Genomic DNA, 21,251 nt, shown 5'->3' on the forward strand with positions numbered 1-21,251 from the left:
TGTCTCTCGTGAATAAATAAATAAAATCTTAAAAAAAAAAAAAAAAAGAAGAAGAAGAAGCCCCAGAAGAGAGAGTGAAGGAGAGGGACAAGACCGGCTGCTGTTGGAACCCTTTCTGGGATCATCAAAGCTTCCCTGGACCGCAGGGACTGACAGCCAAGGCCCTGGGTGTGTCGGGTGTCCACCTGGAAGACACATGTGCCCGTTCCAGGAGTCTCTCCAGACACCCTGCCTGTGCAATTTCATCCCCAGAAGGTGCACCTGTGCTCCTCCTTCCTTCTGCCTCAACTCAGCCTCAATTGCAATGCTTGCACCCCCTGCTGCTGGAGGGCCCCAAGCCTCCCCGCTACTCTTGGGACCCTAGCTGTAGTGCAGCCACCTCCTGCTCCAGCGCTCAGCTAATCAAAAGAGCAAACCAACACACAAAACACGCCAAATCCTGGTCTTCGCCAGACCAAATAGTGGGAGTGCAGGCTACCCGTGCCCTCTCCCCTTCCAATCACAAAATACCTTTGCCCCACCCCCCCAAAAAAATACCTTTGCCCCTGTGGGATAGGCAGAAGGACAGTCAATCAATTCCCTTTCTGGATAGATATGCTGAGCACCACTTCTCAGAAACATCCTCAGTTTCTGTGAATCCTTCTCTTGGGGTCTCCCCTTCACCTCCTCCTTGAGAAGAGAGAAAATGGACAGAATTCTTCACAAAAAAACCAGTGGCATACAGCTTGGTGGAAGGCAGTGTGAGGGATATTGGTGGGTTGTCTAGCCAGGCAGCAATACGTACCTTGCTGGTGAAAACAGGTTCGTCCAGCAAGAAAGAGATCACGAAAGCCTGTCCTCCAGTCTCCCGTGCCACAGCCCCCTGCTTTCTGTCGCTGCCCTTCTGTAGTTGCATGTGTGCATGTGCTTCGTAGTCTGGACCTTTCTATCTCCTTTTGAATAAGAAGTCTCCAGGCGTTCCAGTGATAAGGCAATTGCACACCCAATTCCAGGATTTCTTCTGATCCATAGCATTTTGGCAACTCCAAGGAGGTAGAAGAGGTCTGGCTATGGTTCAACAATAAGGGAAGAGAAACACTGCTGAGCCTCTGCAAGTCCTAAATTGAAAGCCCAGGTGTTCGATAGAGGGAAGCAACGGGAAGGAAGTAGTAATCCCAGTACAGACTCCAGCAAGGTAAATAGGTTCCCGGCATGTCTGGCAGCTCCTGATCCAGTTTCAGATGGAGGAATTTAATAAGCTTTGAGGTCTTAAAACCTGAGTGACAAACAGGATACAAAACGGTGGCCGAGTGGAAAGCCTTCTAGAATTGAAGTCATAGGACACAAATCTCAGTTCTGCTACTTACTAGTTTTGTGAATCTGAGCAAGCCAGCCCACCTACCTGAGTTCCTCACTGGCAAACTGGTGATAACAATACCTACACAACGGGACGCCTGGGTGGCTCAGTGGTTGAGCATCTGCCTTGGGCTCAGGGCGTGATCCCGGGGTCCTGGGATTGAGTCCCACATTGGGCTCCTTGTGGGGAGCCTGCTTCTCCCTCTGCCTGTGTCTCTGCCTCTCTGTGTCTCTTATGAATAAATTTTAAAAATATTAAAAAAAACACACACCTACACAACAGAGTTAACAAGATTTGATGAAATAACAAAATAAAGCACCTAATAAATTGGCCAGGGTCACCAGGTACAGCTGTGCAATCTCTGTACTATACAAGTGTCCAGCCAAGCAAATGAGCAGGGGTTGGCAAGCTCTGCTAGTCAAGCCATTGACCCAGCAAGGTCTATAAGAGACAGGAGCAAGGGGCAAATTTTCTTCCATCTCTGACACAACTTACCAAGAATTGTACCAAGGGACTCTATCTTTCCACAGCTGACACCTCATTCTAATTTTCACAATGCCTACAAATTCGGATAGCCACTAAATGAATGAATAAATGGAAACCAGTATCTTGTTACTGGGGCATGGCTTAGGCTAATCTTCCTACAGAGGATAGCGCTCAATAAATCCACAAGAGCAGGCTCCAAATGAATGAACTGGTTCAAGTCAAGGACCATCTGCAACTAGGTCAGTATATTTCAATGTATATCTTGTGCCACTGTAGAAAATAATTTGTGTTTTATAGCTCTGACACCAAAGTCACCAGCAATAGAAGAACAAATTTAAAAATAGGACTTCATCACGATTAAAAACTTTCATGGTGTCAAAGCAAACCATCAGGAAACTGAAAAGACAACCCACAAAATAGGACACAATTTTTGCAAATCATAGATCTGAGAATGAGCTTTCATCTAGAAGAGGTGATGAACTTTTACAACTCAATAATAAAAAGACAACCTAATTTGTAAAAATGATCAAAACATATATATAGGTATTTCTCCAAAGAAGATACACAAATAACCAGGAAACACAGGAAAGATGCTCAATATCAGTAGCCAAATGGAAAACACAATTCAAAACCATTTGAAAATGGTGGTCTGGTAGTTTCTCTAAAAGTGACCCATTTGCCCCAGCAATTCCACCCCTAGGTATATACCTGAGAGAAATGAAAACATTTGTCAACATAAAAATTTGCTTATAAACGTTCATAGTAGCATTGTTCCAAGAGTGGGGACAACCTATATGTCTACCAACTGATGAATAAATGAAATATGGTATATCCATACAGGGAATATTATTCAGCAATAAAAAAGAAGGACCTACTAAGACATGCCACAACATCGATGAGCCTTGAAAGCATTATGCTAAGGGAAAAAAAAAAAAAAGCCAGACACAGAAGACCACATATTGTAGGATTCCACTTATATGAAATGTCCAGAATGGGCAAATCTTCAGAGACAGAAGGTAGATTTAATAGGCTGCTTAGGGCTGAGGGGTATGGGGTAATGAAAATGCTCTGGATTATGTTAGTGTTGGGAGGTGCATAACTCTTTGAATATGATAAAAGACATTTAATTGTACAATTCACTTTAAATGTGCATTGTATGGAATGCAAATTATATCTCAAAGGTGTTACCAAAGAAATGTAAATATATCTTTCAAAATCTTACTTGGGGGCAGCCCAGGGGGCTCAGCAGTTTAGCACCGCCTTCAGCCCAGGGCGTGATCCTGGAGTCCTGGGATCGAGTCCCACGTCAGGCTCCCTGCATGGAACCCGCTTCTCCCTCTGCCTGTGTCTCTGTGTCTCTCATGAATAAATAAATAAAACCTTTAAAAATAAAAAACAAAAAAACCAAAATCTTACTTGGGATGCTCATAAAAACGCAGGTGCCTGAGCCCTTCTACAGACTTACTAAATTAGAATTTCAGTGAGTGAAACCCAGGAATGTGTAAACAAATACACTGAGCCTGTCCTTCTCTTATGCAGTAAGCTTGTCAACCACACCACCAGTTTGTCATGTGAATTACTTGTATTATATTTTTTTTGTTATAGCTTTTGCTGGGAGGTTTTTCCTTGTAATAAGCGCCGGCATTTGAGGTCCAACAGCTGACAAATAGTTTGGATTTAAAAAAAATCTTTTTTTCTCTGTGAACAGTTAAAGGCAACAAATTAGAAGAGTCTGTCTTTCCCCTGTGTTTTCTTGTGTGCCAAACGATAAAAATTAAATGTAGGAAAAAAAGGAAAACCAGGTAAAATTTCAGTAATTCATAGTAAAAATTTCCATCATCATTACCATCAACCAAAATAAAGATATGAAGATTCTCTGGAAAGTTTCTAAAACTTGGGTAGTACAGTTTCTACTTTCCCCTTCACCCCTAACCATTGGGATGAGATTTCATCTTTGACATCTCCAACCCTGGTCATTCCTTTTACAGTGTTGACTAAATCAGAATAAAAGTTTGAGGTGAAAGTTGTTAATTTCAACTGCATGACACAATGTTAAAAATTTTAAATTCTCCTATTAAAGATTTTTTTTTTTTTTACTCTTGGACTTCATATCTGCCCTTATGTTTGTACAGAATGGACAAAGTTACAAAGTTAGTATTCACCAGTCCCTTAATCCTTGAAACAGTCCCTGTGTAGTGTATATGGAAGATAATAAGGCTTCTGGCAGAGACATCTAGTTGTTCCCTAAACTTAAAATGCACGCAGAATTTGTTTTTATCAGTTATGGTAAGACATCAAACATGGAAATGATTATCATGAAGGAAGAAGTTTTCATTCACAGATCTCTAGATAGATGCATTGCATGCCACACAGGGCCACATGGAGAAAGGCCACAGGGATGGGCAGGAGCCAGAAGAGGGGTGAAAGCAGAGCATGGCCCAGAGCCTTTATTATTAGTTTTTATTTTATTTTATTATTTTGTTTTATTTATTTCATTTAGCCTGTGGAAAGTAATGGAAAGAAACCTACAAGGTAGGTACACTGAGTAACTTCAGGATTGAATTAGTCTGAATAGTTTTTGCAGGCTCTGGGCAAGAGAGATAGTCCCTAGTGGTCTAGTACCTGGCCCTGGGGAGATCCAGGGTGGGTGTTAGCTTGGTGTTTGTTTGACAAAGGGGTTGGTTGGGGGCTGTGGGCTCTGGATTTGTTGGTTTGTATATGGAAGGCACGCTCTGAGGAGAGTTGTTTGCCATCTCCAGGAATTAGCTAGCTCTAGGAGGGGTAGCGTCTCCATGATAAAGGCTCCAAATGCCAGAGCATCAAGGATACAGGAAATAAGGAAATATAACCAATATACTCCCCCGCACTGATTGCTCAAGACATCATGCCTCTTTCAGGGCATGCTCAAATCATCACTATTCTTTTAAAATAGCCACATTTTCCAGATTCTCTTGCAGCCAGGAAGGATTGCATGGCCGGATTCTGGCTACTATGACAGGTGAGGAAATGATGTGAGCAACTCTTAGGATATGCGCTTCAAGGATGGCAACATGGTCCTTCTTTTTTTTTTTTTTTTAATTTATTCATGAGAGAGAGAGAGAGAGAGAGGCAGAAACACAGGCAGAGGGAGAAGCAGGCTCCATGCAGGGAGCCCGACGTGGGACTCGATCCCGGGACTCCAGGATCAGGCCCTGGGCTGAAGGCGACGCTAAACCACTGAGCCACCAGGGCTGCCCCATGTTCCTTCTTCCATTCTGCCTTCATTCTGCTATCTGAAATGTTGACTTCGCAGTTCACTTCCTTGGATCACGTGTATAAAGACAACAACGGAGGGATGGCATAAAAGTGAGAGAGGAGGAGCCTGCATCCCTGGCATTGGGAATTCGTCCAACCAGTGTTGACCTGCTTACATTAATCAGTCCACGAGGGAGCAATAAACTTAGTTTGTCAAGTCACTCTAATTTTGAGCTTCTGTTAGAAACATTAGACCTACACTTTAGCAGAGTTGAGCTACTGTGTACAGTTGCACAAGCATCTTTCAATTGCGCAGTGTACAGGCTCTGGGCTGTACATAGCAGCCGTGAATACAGTCCCATTTCTCAGATGAGGACAGAAAGTCTCAGGAAGGTTAGGCCATACCTTCAGTAACCCCAAGATCCAAAACCCTACAAAGATTATAGAAGCTAAATGGATAATACGCCAGTTTTGCTATAAAATGAAATACATACTATCGATGTTCTTAGGCAAAAGATAAAAGTATTTTCAATGCCAAAATTCAATATTTATTTATTTGGAAATGAAAGTAAGACATTTAAACAAAAAATAGAATTGGAGACAATGGGCAGCCTGGGTAGCTCAGTGGTTTAGTATTGCCTTCAGCCCAGGGCCTGGTTCTGGAGACCCGGGATTGAGTCCCACGTTGGGCTCCCTGCGTGGAGTCTACTTCTCCCTCTGCCTGTGTCTCTATCTCTCTCTCTGCGTCTCTCATGAATAAATAGATAAAATCTTAAAAAGAAAAAAAAAAGAATTGGAGACAATTCTGCTAAATGTTGTTCAACATCCTCAGAGGAACAGGATATCTCTTTAAATTCAATAGCCAAAGTGACAGGCTGTGCTCAGGGCCAGTTACAATGCCTGCATGTGTGGGTCTAGCATTTGCATGCATTAAGATGGAAATTGAGCATCCATATTTTACTTACATGTGCCAGTGAAGTGATTGCACTTCCCAAGATCCCTTTGTACACATAATTACTTGATTTGTGAACCAAATGTGTGGTTTAAGGATGGAAATAGGTACACGGTAACTCCATTTGGGAGGTCCAGTTTTGACATAAATGACTGGAGATATATATTTTTTTATGAAAGAAAGGTTAGATATAGGATTCATATTTAGTTGATTCAAAACATTTGATATTTGAGGATTCATTTATTTGAAGGGTTCAATTTGATTTTCTGCACTTAAAAATGCACTTTAATTGGGAGATACAGTTAAGTGATGATTGAAATAATCAATTTGGAATAAAACAACTACAAAGTATCATTTTATCAGTAGGATATATTATATCAGCTCTCTAGCTTTAAGAAAAATAGTGTTAACATCTTATATTTAAATGACTTGTAAACATGTTCTGCAGTTGTTCTAAAACACACATACCTAATACTAGCAATTGCAAAATTGAATTTTGCCTCCACAGACCAAAGAGATACTTTTCTAAAAACACCCTGGGATTTATAGTTAAATATTCACAAAAGTTATCCACTTTTTTGAAAAGTCACTTTTCTCTCCCTTTTGTGCAAATATGTTCCGTAGGAAACGGAAAAGTCTGAAAAGCAAGAAATCTTTACAGAAGCAGAAGCTTTCCTACCCATACCTAGGGCTATATTACTATAAACAAAACCTCACTATCTCTACTATATCCCAAGATGTAATTAGTGCTTTCTCAACTACTCTCTTCTTGCTTGAAAATTAGCTTTGTGTTTGCAAGTCTGAGAGATGATTTCCAGTTCTCCCTGAGAGCCGGAAGGAAAGCAGGAGGACTTGAGGCCTAAGGAGAAGACCCCTGGGGATACTGGGCTCACCTGGCTGCTGGTGGCTGGCATGAGACAGTACTGTTAGCCACCTTGAAATAATGCTTTTGGAACAATTTTAACCTAAAATGCTGGGTAAGGTTACATTCAAAAAGTGTGCAGCCAAAAGTTATTTTATTAAAAAAATTGTTTAAGATTTTATTTATTTATTTTAGAAAGAGAGAGAGAGGAAGAGCACAAGTGGGGTTGGAGCAGAGGCAGAAGGAGACAGAGAATCCCAAGCCGACTTGATGCTGAGCACAGAGCCCTATGGGAGGCTCCATCTCAAGACCCCGAGATCATGACCTCAGCCAAAACCAAGCGTCGGAGGCTTAACTGACTGAGCCACCCAGGCACCCCACCAAAAGTAGTTTTGAAATTGAATAGGACAACCACCATTAGGTTTTAAAAGGAATGTTGTCCTTGGTTGAAGTAAATGCACATGCTGGCATTAATTTCTAACTTCTATTTTGGTGACAAATCTAATCATCATACTATCTCCCTGTTATGGGAACCAAAATATTTTGCTTCCAGATAATCTCAGATGAACTCTACATTTCTCTTATTCATTCTCCAAATATGATTATGATAGTAGTAATAAAAATAATAATGACAATAATAAAAAATAATAGTCAAAATAGCCACCAATCGTTGAGCACCTAATGTAGGCCAAGCATATCTTCACGATAATCTTAAAAAGTAGGTATTATTATTCTAGTCATACAGAAGAGAAATGGGAAGTTCAGAGGGGAAGGACACTACCTTAGGTAGCCAAAATAGGACTGATTTCACCCCTGCTAGTTCCGTGTGCTGCATATAGTTTATGTCTCCGTAGAGTCATATACTCCCATGTAAGGCTGCAACTGCATTTCCAAAGAAATGGAGTACCCACTTTCCCAGGGAGTTGTTACTGTTTAAGGAGGGGCCCACTTAGTATTATTATCTTCTTCTTCTTTACTAAACAGAAACTGAACAGGACAAGGACTGTCCTGCTTCCACTCTCCTTAAAAAAAAAAAAAAAAAAAAGCATTAAAAAAATAAATAAAAGGAGGAGGGGAAGTGTGTGGCAAAAGCAGTTATCACATTTGAATGGCCTCAGACATAGTTAAGCACTCTGTAAATCCTTACCATCCCGGACAGTCTGATAAACTTGGTTCTGGGGACATATTATTTTTATTTTGATAATTTGTCTTCAACCTCTTTCCATTTTATGCAAGAACACAGAAAAATCAATTGGTGTTTTGTTTCATTGCTTTTATTCAATTAAATGCTTTCTTTTACCTTTTTTTTTTCCCCCTCTACCACGGTTCAAAGTAACAACATGATAACATCAGCCTTGGATATTAGCCCTCACAGATAGAAATGTTCTTGCAATAAGCTCAATAGGACTTTCTGTAATACATTACCCATGCTCTCAGACTCCTATCAGTCTCTGAGACAGTCATAATAAACACGAACTAAAACCTCAAAATCGTCAGGAAATTCTGGAGTTTAAAAAAAAATGTCTTTGGAGGTCTCTCCAAAGTTAATGTAATGTTTACAAATTGGGTCAATAATCTATAAAAATTTTAAAAAGGAATTATTTAAGAATATAACTAAAGGAATCTGTGTTTATACAGTACTAAAAATTATAGCCTTAACATTTTCTAACAAAAATAAAACAGTGATTTCATAAGAATAGGACTCCATTAAGGGGAAAACGAGCATTAAAAGTTTGGGCATTTCAAGTGTTCCATTTTCTTAATTAAAGAGAAATCGGGATTTAGAAAAAACAGTTTTATGACATTTGTATGAAAGTGTAAAGTTTGTAAGGCATGTTTACTAAACATCAGTTCATTTGTTAAAATAGCTTTGAGGCAGTCTTGCTGCCATGTAAAGCTTAGCTTACCAGGAGAAGTGTAGTCCAGACTCAAACTATTCTCATCTTACTGATATATCACTTAGAGATACCATGTACTTAGCAACCCTAGGTCACACGTTATGACCTGAAGTGTATATCACAGCAAACGTCCTCAAGTTCATCTATTTTTGTTACCTCTTGGCCACAAAGCATAATGTGTTCCAGTTTTAATTATTTCTGAAAATTACAATAGCCTAATGAACACTTTCCACATTCCAGAAGTTTCCAACTCAAATACTGATGATCTTCCTTATAACAAATCAACTTAGAGTTAATTTCCCTGTGGCTTCTGCCTTTGAAAACATCTGCTCTTATAACATTCTCTTGCCTTCATATATATCATTTCTGTAACTTTTGTAAGCTTCTTTCCCTGCCTCCCACCTTTGTTTATCTAGAAAAAACTGACCCAAATTTCAAGATCTGGATTAAATGTATAGTAGTCCTTGAAATTTTTCTGAAGTGACTCCCTTGCCTGTGCCCCAACCCTTGTTCCTGCTGCCTCTCAGAACAGCTACTGTAAATTGCATGCCCTTTCATTATTACATGTATCCCAGTATTGTCACAATTCACTGATGACAGGGGACTTTAAAGCAAGGGCCACATTTTGTGTTGTTTTGTTTGTACTTGTATTCCAAATTTCTGGAGCAGTGCTTAACATCTAGATATCCTAAAATTTTATTTGGTGTAAAACGGATGATGAGATGGACACATGGCACCATGGCCTGGAAACTCTCTTGGCAGTGAAGTGGGACCATGGTGGGGTTCACCTGGTTTATTTCCTGTTGGCTATCTCTGTGTTTTCTTGCCTGACTTCCAGTTACTCGAAAGCCATTGTTGAATACATTTTGTCCAGTTTTCCAGCTATTTCTGGGAAGAGGATAGATCTAGGCCCTTTTATCCTATCTTGGTCACGTAGAACTCCTGCATGCCTTCATTCTTATGATGTCTGATTTACCAAGTAAAACAAGAAAGATGTGATCATTAAATGAAACTGTAGTCATAGCTCATGCTTTCTGATCTTTCAGTTTACAATGGACATCAAATGGATCCAACATCTGGATGTTGGTATAAAGTAGGTTGGACATAAGAAAATGCAATTTCTCACCTCTTTTTCTGGGAAGAAGAGAAGCAAAAGGGTTATATCACTCTACCCTGGCCAGTTGGTTGATTTTATGCTATTCACATGTTCGCATTAGAGAGGGCAGTGCAGTGTGTTGCTGCTCAGCTCTGTACCCGCTCAATTGTAAGAACTTAATAAATGAAGATGGTTGTTGATTTGGTTTGGGTAGCTCAGAAACACAATTACACATCAGCTGAACTGCAAGAGATTTCTAAGGAATTTTCACGTATCCCACTTTATCAAGCAGTTCTCATTTAATAGGGTTTGTAAAGAACTCACCTTAGGTAGCTGATGAACACATACCACATTATGCTTTGCATCCTTTCTCCCGTCAACAGAGCACTTCATCTGTTAAAAGAGTATCTCCTGGCCTGGAGAGCTAGTGTGAGCCAAACGCAGCCCTCCAACAACCCAGAAGGAAGGACAGACCCTGAGCCACTGTGATCTGAACCACTGGCTATCATTTTACGGGAAGTCAAAGAGAGGAGAGGTCAGTAGCTTCTGGATGTGAGTGTTCTAATTAGTGCACATTTTAGGACCCGGTCCCTTCATGCTATCCATCCATCTCTACTTTCTTTCAAATGAAAGCCAATTTAGATGAGAAAACTATTCTAGACTCTAGGTGAAACAGCTGACGGGTACCCAATGAGGTTGGGAGTGGGGGATGGAAAGTGACTAACCTTCAGCAGAAGGGAAGTGGTTCCCAGAAGTTGAGCAATCTCTGGGGGCGCCTCTTATGGCTGGTGAGTGTCCCAAGGCAGAGAGGAGGCCCTGACTACAAGGTGTTCATTTGTAATAAATCCCCCCAATGCAGGTACAGACTGGGGAGGTGAAATCCCCTATGTAGAAAAGGCCTGCGAATAAATGTACCCACTTTTCAAACATTAATGTTTTTGGTGCCAGAGGCCCAGAGGTGAGGACAAACCAAAAACAATGATAAAGATTAAAGGGTGAGAAAGAACAGAAAACTTAAGTGGTGTAAACTGTAAAAACTACAAAGGCAGTGTTGTACCATAATTTTTGAAAACCTATTTTTATCTTGTTTCCCAACTTTTGGATTGTGACAAAATAAATGTACCATAAAGTATACCATTTTAAATAACCATTTTTAGGTGTTCGGTTCAGTGATACTTAGTAGACTCAGATTGTTGTGAAACCATCAGCACCAGCTGTCTCTAGAGCTGTTCTCGCATTGCAAAACTGAAATTCAATATCCATTAAACACTAGCTCCTCATGCCCCTCATGTCCCCCCAGCCCCTGGCAACCACCATTGTACCTTTAGTCTCTGGTTTTGACTATTCCATGCACCTTACGTAGTGAAATATCTGTCTTTATGTCAGTACCACACTGCTTTAATCACTGTAGCTCTGTGGCAAGCTCTGAATTCAGGAAGTATGAGTTCTCCAGCTTTGTTCTTCTTTTGCAGAACTTTTGGACTATTCTAGGTCCCTTGAGATTTTTCTATTTTTGCAAAAAACGTCACTGAGATTTTTGAGAGACATTGCATTAAATCTATAGGTCACTCTGGGTAGCATGACCATTGTGACACTATTAAGTCTTTTATGTCTTCTTTAATTTATTTCAGCAACGTTTTGTAATTTTACCATACAAGTCCTTCACCTCCTTGGCTAAATTAATTCCAAAGTATTTTATTATTCTTAATGCTACTATAAATAGAGTTATCTTCTTAACTTTGAAACTACTGAATTGAAATTCTAGTTTAATGAGAAAACAATAGAGCAACATAGTTACATACAAAATTTAAATGTACGTGGGTATCGTAATGCGTCTGGAAGAACTGGTCATGTATATCAGAGAATCCTTTTCTAAAATTAAAAAAAAAAAAAGAACACAACTCCATGACAGACATTCTATAAATGGTAGACATCGATAAAGTATGTAATAACGACATGAGTGAACAATTTTAAATGGTTCTGTGTTCTGGTAATCACAGTGGTCATATCTATGCACAAGCCCTGTTAACCGGTGAGACTAGATGAGCCCATGGATACTCTCAAATATCTCTGTAATGCACAAAAGGGCTACAATTGTTATACATGGTATCTGTCAGAAAACATAGGAGGCATTTTTTTTTTTGTTTAGTCAACAAGGTTTATCTCAACAAACCTAGCATTTCCCAAGCTTAACATCTTGATGGTAAACTCCCTGAGGGCATAGATGGTGTACCTCTACCACCTATCAAGGTGCCTAGCATATAGAGATGTCAATTAGGATCAGGTGAATGAATGAATATACGAATGAAGTTTGGGAAACCAAAGACTAAATCAGTTGGGTGCTTCCCAAAGGCCACCTACATAAAAATGTATTCCAAAGTAAAATCTGTTTTGACACCTGAAACAAACCAGTAACACTATGACTATCCTTTGCAGCCTTTAAAGTCTGGTGTAAGCCCCACTACTCCTAAGACTCTTTCTCTTGTTACTCTAGTTGTCACCAATCCTCTTTTCCGAAATTGTATAGCACTTTCAGTCTTTACCATATCATTTATACACTACCTTGTAGAATTCACTACAGCATGTTTGACATGACTATTTGACTTCTGGCTATGCACATTTCTGGTGCTCTGTGAATTATAACTATCATATGCTAACAAGCATGCAGCACAGCAATAAATAAGCCTCTTGTTATTAATAATTATTGTATGATTAATAAGTTTATGGCCCTTTATATCAATAAGGTTCATTTAAAACTATTATCTCATTTGATTTCACAATAATGGCGCAGTGGATATTGATGCAATTATTCCCATTTTGTAGATGGTGTAACTAAGAACCAAAGAGGTTAAATAATGTTTCGGTGGCTAGATATTTGTTAGATTATGGACTAAACCCAGGATTTAGGACATCTAAAGCCCATTTCCGGGATCCCTGGGTGACTCAGCGGTTGACTGTCTGCCTTTGGCTCAGGGGTGATCCTGGAGACCCGGGATCAAGTCCCACGTCGGGCTCCCTGCATGGAACCTGCTTCTCCCTTTGCCTGTGTCTCTGCCTCTTTCCCTCTCTGTGTGTCTCTCATGAGTAAATAAATAAAATCTTAAAAAAAAAATAAAGCCCATTTCCTTGCTTCATGGTCCGTTTTCTGACTTGATCAAATTAAGCCTTGTTCTGACATTCAGAACACATCAAGTTCTCTAATCTTTCTCCCTGCACAACTTTAACCCCAGACACCAGTTCCTAGACAATTAGTGATTCAAGAGGCTGAAAGGAGAGAAAGAAAGAAGAAGAAAGAAAGAAAGAAAGAAAGAAAGAAAGAAAGAAAGAAAGAAAGAAAGAAGAAAGAAAGAAAGAAGAAAGAAAGAAAGAAAGAAAGAAAGAAAGAAAGAAAGAAAGAAGAAAGAAAGAAAGAAAGAAAGAAAGAAAGAAAGAAAGAGAGAAAGAAAGAAAGAGAGAGAAGAAATAGAGAGAAGTCCAAGGGAAGTAAAGAAGGAAAAGATACTAAGAAGTAGAGGTCCAGACTGGAGGACTCTAGGCCTATCTGGCTAGCAGATGTGTTTTGTTTGGCCACCACAGAGCATTTTTTTAAAAGAGTGAATTCATTGCCAACTTTTAAAATGGCAAGTGTTCTCATCTATATTTCGGGCTTCTCTTGAAAATATGAGATGAATGACAAATTAGGCTCAAGTTTCTGCATGGTGACAATTTGCTCCAGCTGAGTAGTGGCTGCTCCCTTAAGAGAGAGTGTGTGCCCTCCAGTGTACCCCAGTCCCAAAGCTCTCTCTTAGACAACTCCAGGTAGCATCACTCTTTCAGCCTCTTGAAGGCTCTGCAGCTGTTTCAAAGAAATCTGATGGGCTTTACTTTATGGCTGTGTCTGGCTTTCCATAGCTATCATCAGCTTTAATGGGTTTATTTTAACTACCCACATCCTAATCAGAGGGCTACCTGATGTCTAACTCTTTTTTAGCTGGATAAATTCACTCATTGAACAAATATTTATTGAGTGTCTACTATGTTCCTGGCATTGTTTAGGAATCAATCCCATTAATTCAAAGTTATATCTTAGGTTTCCTCTAAGACGACTAATGATTACAAATAGTTTCTATCTGGTCAAGAGTCAATCTTATGTCTAAGATACAAACACTCTTCATTATGCATATTCAGGATCAAATTTTGACAATGATTTGGTCATAAGATCCAAGCATAGCTGTAAGGATACCAAAATGATGAAGTAACGCTGTAATAGAAAAAGGTGCAAAGCGTTGGTTTGGATATTCTAAAGATTTATGATTTTGTTTCTTCAACTGTGTGACATATAAGAAAAACAATACAAGTTTTTAATTGCGCTTGCCTCAAGAAACCAGACAGACTTCCGTTTGGAGATAACAGATGAGCCAAAGCTTATTCCCTAATTCCTTTATGTGTTACCCAGAACTTGGAATACATGAAAAGGTGAGCACATAGGAGATACACAAGGATAACCTTCTCTAAATCTTATTCTCATCTCCAGGCATCTCTTGAAAGTTGGTGTCCCTCTCCCTGTAGAAACCCTACTGAATTTCACCAATCCTGTATGGCTATACCTTTAATTTCTCATTCATTTCAGTAACGGTTAGGCAGGAAATTATGGTAAGGAAAATGGGACCATCAAAAAAGGGTTTATGTGATTTATTACCACGTGTATTAGTATCCCGTGGCTGCCATAACCAATTAGCAAAAGTTAGCAGTTTAAAACAACAGAAATTTATTTTCTCACAGTTTATGGACTGGAAGTCTAAGGTGCTGGCAGGGCCTCTCTCCCTCTGAAAGCTTTAGGGGAGACCATTCTTTGCCTTATCCAACCTCTCATGGTTCGAGGAGCTCCTTTGTTTGCGGCTACAAAATTCAAATACCTGCTTCTGTCTTCATATGACCTTCTCCTCTGTGTCTGTGTCTCCTCTTCTGTCTCTTATAAGGATACTTGTCATAAGATTATCAGGGTGAACCAGGATAATCTCATTTTAAAATCCTTAACTTAATTACATGTGCAAAGAGCCTTTTTTTCTAAATAAGGTCATATTCACAGGTTCCAGGGGTTAAGATATGGACATATTTTTTGTTGTTGTTAGTCTACCACTTTGACCAAATACACTGTTTCACTGTTTGAACTCTTGCTACACCTTTCAGAAACAGATTTATACCATACAGAAGTACAATTTTTACTTAACTCAATGTGATGCTTGTAATTAATTCTGTAAGGGGTTTAGCATCAGGTCCTTAGTCAACAACACAAGCTTTAATTCTGTCGTTATTTCTATACTAAAATTAGATGTGATTTATGGTATGCCTTCTTACCTGTTTTCTGTAAATATTTAATTGCAGCTTTTGCCAATCAACGTAAGTTCTGAGAATCCAAGAACTGTGCCTTATATTTATTTCCGTTTTTCCACTCAACACTGAAGACGGTCTAATATATATAGATAGACGGTTACTGCATGCTTATTGATTAGCACATTCATTTGAAGTTACTCTTTGTCTGCAGTTTCTGTAGAAATTTTGCTAAGGATATGAATGTACTGGAGGAACAAGGGAAGCTTTTGTATGACAGTATATTTTCCTTCAGGGGTAGGGGAAAGCATGACTAAGGTTAGCTCTAACCATATAAGTTCTTCATTTCTCTCCCCCACTAGCTCCCTCCTATTTGCCTATTTGGATTGATCTACATACCAGCTTCCAGGAGGTACAGGTAAGAAGAGGAAATCTATAAAGTCTGTTTGAAAGCAGAGATACAAGATTATGGTTTAGAAATCTTGACTCAATCCTTTGAGTGATTTAGTTAGGACTCAGGCTCTACAGAATTGCCACCGGGAAATGTGTCTATAGAACTCAGGGAGAGTGGATTAATACCTTAGTTGGAATCGTTCCGAATGACTTTCTTAGAAGGAAGACAGGAAAAGAAGGAAGGAGGTTCGGGTCAGAGAGAAGTTGTTTGAATAGATATTAGAATCAAAAGAAGAGTTATTTTTGGGTTCAGAGCATTTCAGAAGTTTTTTTTGAGACATAGTAAGAGATGTCAGAGAAAGAGAAATTACAAGTCTGTAGAGAAGTGAAGAAATTTTGCACTGAGTTGGTGGGGTAGGAATCAGAAATAGAAATATCAGAATGTCATGAGCTGGCTAGAGGCATTTATTTAGTAGCAGAGAAATACAAATGGAAAGTGAAAAAATACATTATTGTGGAGAAGGCTGGAGAAATACAGCACCTCAGTGCTACATTTGCAATACAAATAGCTGGCCAATCTGGGGTTGCTGGAAGGAATCATTAGTGCTGATTAAATGAGGAAGTTCTTGCGCTAAAATAATAAAGTCCCGTAGAGGCATCAGAAGCTGGGCTGAAGATTTGTAGCAATCCTCTTGATATTTCATTAATTAACCAATGATCCCTTCTCCTAAGCCTCTTTGAACCTCCCATGACAGAACTTATGGATATTTTTTCTAAGGTGGAGGAAGAAGACCTAGCATAATCATATCCTTTTGTTCCTTTTAAGTAGAGGTCACTTAGATTTCCTTGAGCTCAGTGAAAACGTTATCCAAGCAAAGATTCCACTTCACATTGAAATAACTACGAATCCAAAGCCTTAGATTAGCCTCTAAATGGTTTTCCTTTAAACAAGGAGAACTGTAAAACTCTGAACATTGGTGAGGAACTGGATGAAAGGCTGCGCTCTCTAGACAGTTCTGCTTGGGAGACATGCGAACTCTACTATCCCTTTTCTGTCTGTCTAGCCAAGGCGTCTCTGAATGCTCAAGGATTGTTTTCAAACCAGATTGATAAGAGACTAAAAAGACCCAGTCTAAGTTTGCTGGACCTTATCTTTTTTTCCTTAAATTGCCTTCCACACTGTGAATGTGAAACACAAATAGGTAAACATTAAACCACACGTGGTCAAAATAAATATGTCTTCTCTTGCCAAAATGATTATTTCTGTAATTTTTTTTTAGAGGCAGAAGCAATGACAAGATTGAGATGTGTCTCAGGTTGAGGAAGGAGAAACTATGGGTAGGACTCACGGGCTACAGAGAACAAAGCTCCCTCTTGTTCTGGAGGGGAGGCCACTGCCTTGGGATACGTCCACTAGGTGGCGATTCATCTCTTAACATTCATCCTACAATTGAAGGCCCAATGTGCTAAGCATTATAATGGACATGAAAAAGGAAACATGGATCACTTGGTTTAAAATTTTCGTTTCTCTGAAAATCAGTTTTGAACAATCCAGATATCCCTTTTAGGGTGAGAATTTGAGTCCTACCATTTTGGAAGATTTCATTATCAAGGTTCTGAGCAATAAGCAGAGTTGAACTTTGAAGTTGAAAGCAATCTTAGAAACCATCCCAACAGACCATCCTTGCTTTGCAGATGAAGATACCGAGAACCAAAAATATCAAAATCACTTGCCTAAGATTACAGTATTAGACAGTGAGAGAACTAGAATTAGATTCTATGTCACTGGAATCATCCTGGTCCAGGTTAAAAGCTTTTGCCAATGAATGTGCTTATATACCTGTTAAATTCTAGAGACAGTTCTAGATTCTGAGGACACAGGAATAGCACCTGTCTTGAATCAGCCCTTATGGTTGGAGAAACAAATAACTGAATAGGCAATAGCAATGCAGAAATCATTAAACAAGAACTGGTGATGATGTCCGTCTGCTGCCCAGAGCAGGATGTGTCATATGACAAAGCAAGCACAAGCCTTCAGAAAAGTGAGGCAAGGCTGAGTGTTTGGGAGAGGAGGTGACTTCAGAAGCCGGCTAGGGACTTCTAGCAAAGGGAAAGATAGGTATCATCAGCCAGAAGTTTGGTCAGAAATAGGACACATAGTGCCAGAGGTTTACAGGAGGCGGTGCCACAACCGCTTGCTCCAGGACTGAGTGCAGACAGACTGCCTCACAAACCCCAAACCCAGGCACGTGGGCAGAGACCAGAAGATGGGCAGGATGTGGTCATGTGACGAGCCAGAGGGCCAGGCAAGGTGGTGAGGAAAACACCTGGACTAGGAAACTGAGCAGCAGTTGACCAGGTAACAGCATAAGGATGCAAGAATCTGGTGTGCAAGTCATTTCTGTCCTAGTGAGAATTTTCTAGTATCCATTTGCTCGGACAAGAAGCAGTTCCAAGACCTGAGCAGCTCTGAATCTGCTGGCAAGCACACACAAGTAGAACTCCGTTCATTCTTTCTGTTTCTCTTGATAAAGCTCTACAGAGAGAGATTGAGTTTACTCACCTGGCAACTGCACCCAGCCGTGGCATTAGTTCCATCAGAAGTTTAACAAAACCAGTATGCAAAATCTCAAAATCTCATCTCAAAACATATGTAAGAAGATTGGTGAGAGGGGGAGAGGAGAAGGTATCATATATAGTAGGTACGTGGCCCCTTTTGAAAAAAAAAAAAAAAAACGGTCTTGGAATCATTTATGAAGAATCTCTAGCTGTGCAAGACTTACCACATACATGCTGCCAGAAACAGTTTCCAGTTGAGAAGAAGCATTGGATCCTGGGAAAGACAGAAGCAAAAACAGAAAGTAAATTATGTGTGAGGAAGACAAGTTCTTCCTTTATCCTAAAACAATGAATGCCAAGTCAGGCTAAGAGTAATCCGCTCCTACACAATGGTGCCTGCAGACCTTCCAATATTTGCCTGTTGTCAGACCACAGAGGAAAGCCCATAGGTGAGTCTCAGATCTGAACAGTGTAAACATTGTGAAGCAAGCCACCACTAGGGCAGAGCTTAGTTTTCTGTTGATGCTGACTGTATTCATTATCTCTAACTCCTGTCTTGAAATGTTTCACTCAAACCAAATATAAACCCTGGCTCATTGTTGGTTTGAGTTTCCCAGGACTGTGCAAATGTGTCTGGAGTATGTCATTTACATGGGATATTAATTTTCAAAGATATGATTTACAGGGTTTTTATCCTCCAAAACAACCCTGGGATCATTTCAATGAACAACTTGATACGTGATGGGCCTTGGGGAGGGCTTGTGGGTTGCTGACATTGTTCTGTTTCTTAACCTATATATGATAGTTCCATGGTATTTGTCTTATAATCATTTATCAGATTTATGTTTTATGCTTTTCTTCATTTGCATTTCATAGTACCAAAAAAAAAAAAAAAGAAAAAAGTTTAACAAATGTTATAGTCTGGGTTTTTGAATCTGTGAGGCCCTTCAAAAAACTCAGTGAAGTGCTAGACAATTCAACAGCGATATTCCGCGGGATCCACTGACAATGAAAAACCAGTTTCCAACTATATAGTAATTTCTTTTATAGTTGCACCTTAAAGGTCAAGTATTTTAATGTATATTTCCACTGTTTTTTTTTAGTGACTTGAAAACATTTCACAAATATCCTTTTGCTTTTCCTAGTCTCCTGAGACCCAGGTGAGGCAATATTGGCCCAGTCAACCACATGATATAAATTAAGAAAATGGGAATTCTGAAGGCAATTTTTTTCACGTTTAAACTCTATCTTTGGAACTCTCACTTCTTAGTTTAGGACTTTCTGGGGAACGTGTTCCTGGCATAGTGCTATCTGCCATCCATTCACCTCAGAGAAGGTTGCTGGTTTCTCCAAAAGCATTTATCCTTCTGTTAATTTACTCCAGGTGTGTTGGTGACAGACCATGAGACTCAGGGCTCCAGATCCATGTTCACTATACCAGATCTGAGTTTTTAATCCTTTCCTGAATGTTCTGCTAGTTTAGACTGGTTTTCCTGTCTCCCTTTGTTAGACTGTGTGTATATCTCCTCTATAAAATACTAGAAACAATCCATGCGAGTCTTATACTGCCAAGTGTAGGTTCAATCAAAATTTGTGGTTTCTGTTTCAAACCAACCTTGAACCTTTAGTGTTTAGGACTGTTTAATTCTGGCACAGTTTTGCTCCCTGTTTCCAAAAATGACCTATTATTAGGCTAAAGGCTTCTTGCCTATCTAGTAAGTCCTTAGAAAGCAAATTATCATTGAGTGAGTGAATTTAGTAAGTTAAGCATTCATGATAATGAAATAAAACCTGGACGAACCAATTAAGGAACACAAAGAAAATGTACTTAATAAAAATACTTCGTATTTAACAAAAGTCTAAAACATCCAAAAAATATCTTACCATATTATATATTTAAAAAACTAAAGAGGAAAAAACCTAGTTCTTAAAATTGACCTCAAAGGGTTTTACTGTCAGGAAAATTCTGAAATAGTTTTATTTAATTTATTGAGAAAAACCCAAACAGGTCAGGTTAGAAATCAGGAGAGACAGACGAAATTTTTTTCTGCCAATAACCAACTACTATGTACAAGTTTTTAACCTTTGCTACTAATTCAGCATTTTTTCATAGATAAGTTAGTACCTTTTATTTTTTAATACCAAAATACTTTATTGAATGGAGTGGTGCAAATGTAGGAAGAAGAGAGCAGAGGCGGATGTTTTGGTGAAGCTTACAGAAAGCATGCAGGAGGTGCATACGTGTGAGTGTACGGTGTTACTCACCACAGGCAGGGGTTCCCAGCAGGTACGAGGAAGCTTGCCACAGGCTTTACTCTGTGTCCCTGTCTCCCAGGTGTGCTTGTCAAAGATGCATACTGTGATGCCAGGTTTTGGAACCACTGTCTTGCATAAGTTTATTACACGAATCATTCATTTTTTAAATGGGTTTTGCCTGGCCTATTTAGATAATGTGTCACAAGGAAGCCAAACAAATGGGAGTCACCTTTGTCAGAAGAGTTTCACAGCTGTAGCAGTAACAGATTCACACGATATCCAGGTGTGCTGCACACAGTCCATTGCAGTCAGCCTGAAGCCCATCATTAAGGGCAGCTTTATTGACATCCTGAAGCAAATTTGTCCACCTTTTTGGTTCTGCGGTCCTGGTGGTGGTTTTGCGGCACCTGCAGGGAGGATGTGATCATCATGTCAGGTAACTGAGAAGAGGTGGCAGCTGCATGGTATGGAATCGTGGGGCCTTTGTGGCAGTTTGAACCTCTGTTCAAACTGGTGGTAGTCAAGTGGGGACACAGCTCTGAGGGGCTGATCAGGAGCAAGCTTTGGGTTCTGGCCAAGCACAGCTGAAGAATGAAAGTCTGGTCCTTCTCTGCAGGCAGCATCTGTCCACTCACTACAATTTTTATGCAGTGGTTTCAATAGTCAGAAGACAAGACTTCTGCTTCCAGCCATATGGAGTAAGAGGAATCAGATAAATCCCTTTCTCTTAAACAACCAGAAAACCTAACAAAATATGTGGAAGGATAATTTTAAGATCTTGGACAAGAAAAATCGCAGGACTATTATCTTAGAGAAGGGCAACAAAGTGGGGAGCTTATTGCCTGGAGGAAGTGTACAGGCCACAGCAC

The 21,251-nt window shown here is 39.7% G+C and overlaps 1 long non-coding RNA gene across 1 annotated transcript; it reads right to left on the reverse strand.

Annotated features, from left to right (window-relative positions):
- Positions 1-14,960: 14,960 nt before the first annotated feature.
- Positions 14,961-20,779, reverse strand: LOC144290254 (uncharacterized). Its single transcript, XR_013358023.1, has 3 exons — positions 20,612-20,779; positions 18,351-18,400; positions 14,961-15,313 (listed from the first exon to the last, which is right to left on the reverse strand). It is a non-coding gene; the product is annotated as an uncharacterized LOC144290254 (long non-coding RNA).
- Between the last annotated feature and the right edge of the window lie 472 nt (positions 20,780-21,251).

Source organism: Canis aureus, chromosome 2 (assembly GCF_053574225.1).
Source record: "Canis aureus isolate CA01 chromosome 2, VMU_Caureus_v.1.0, whole genome shotgun sequence".
NCBI lineage: Eukaryota > Metazoa > Chordata > Mammalia > Carnivora > Canidae > Canis > Canis aureus.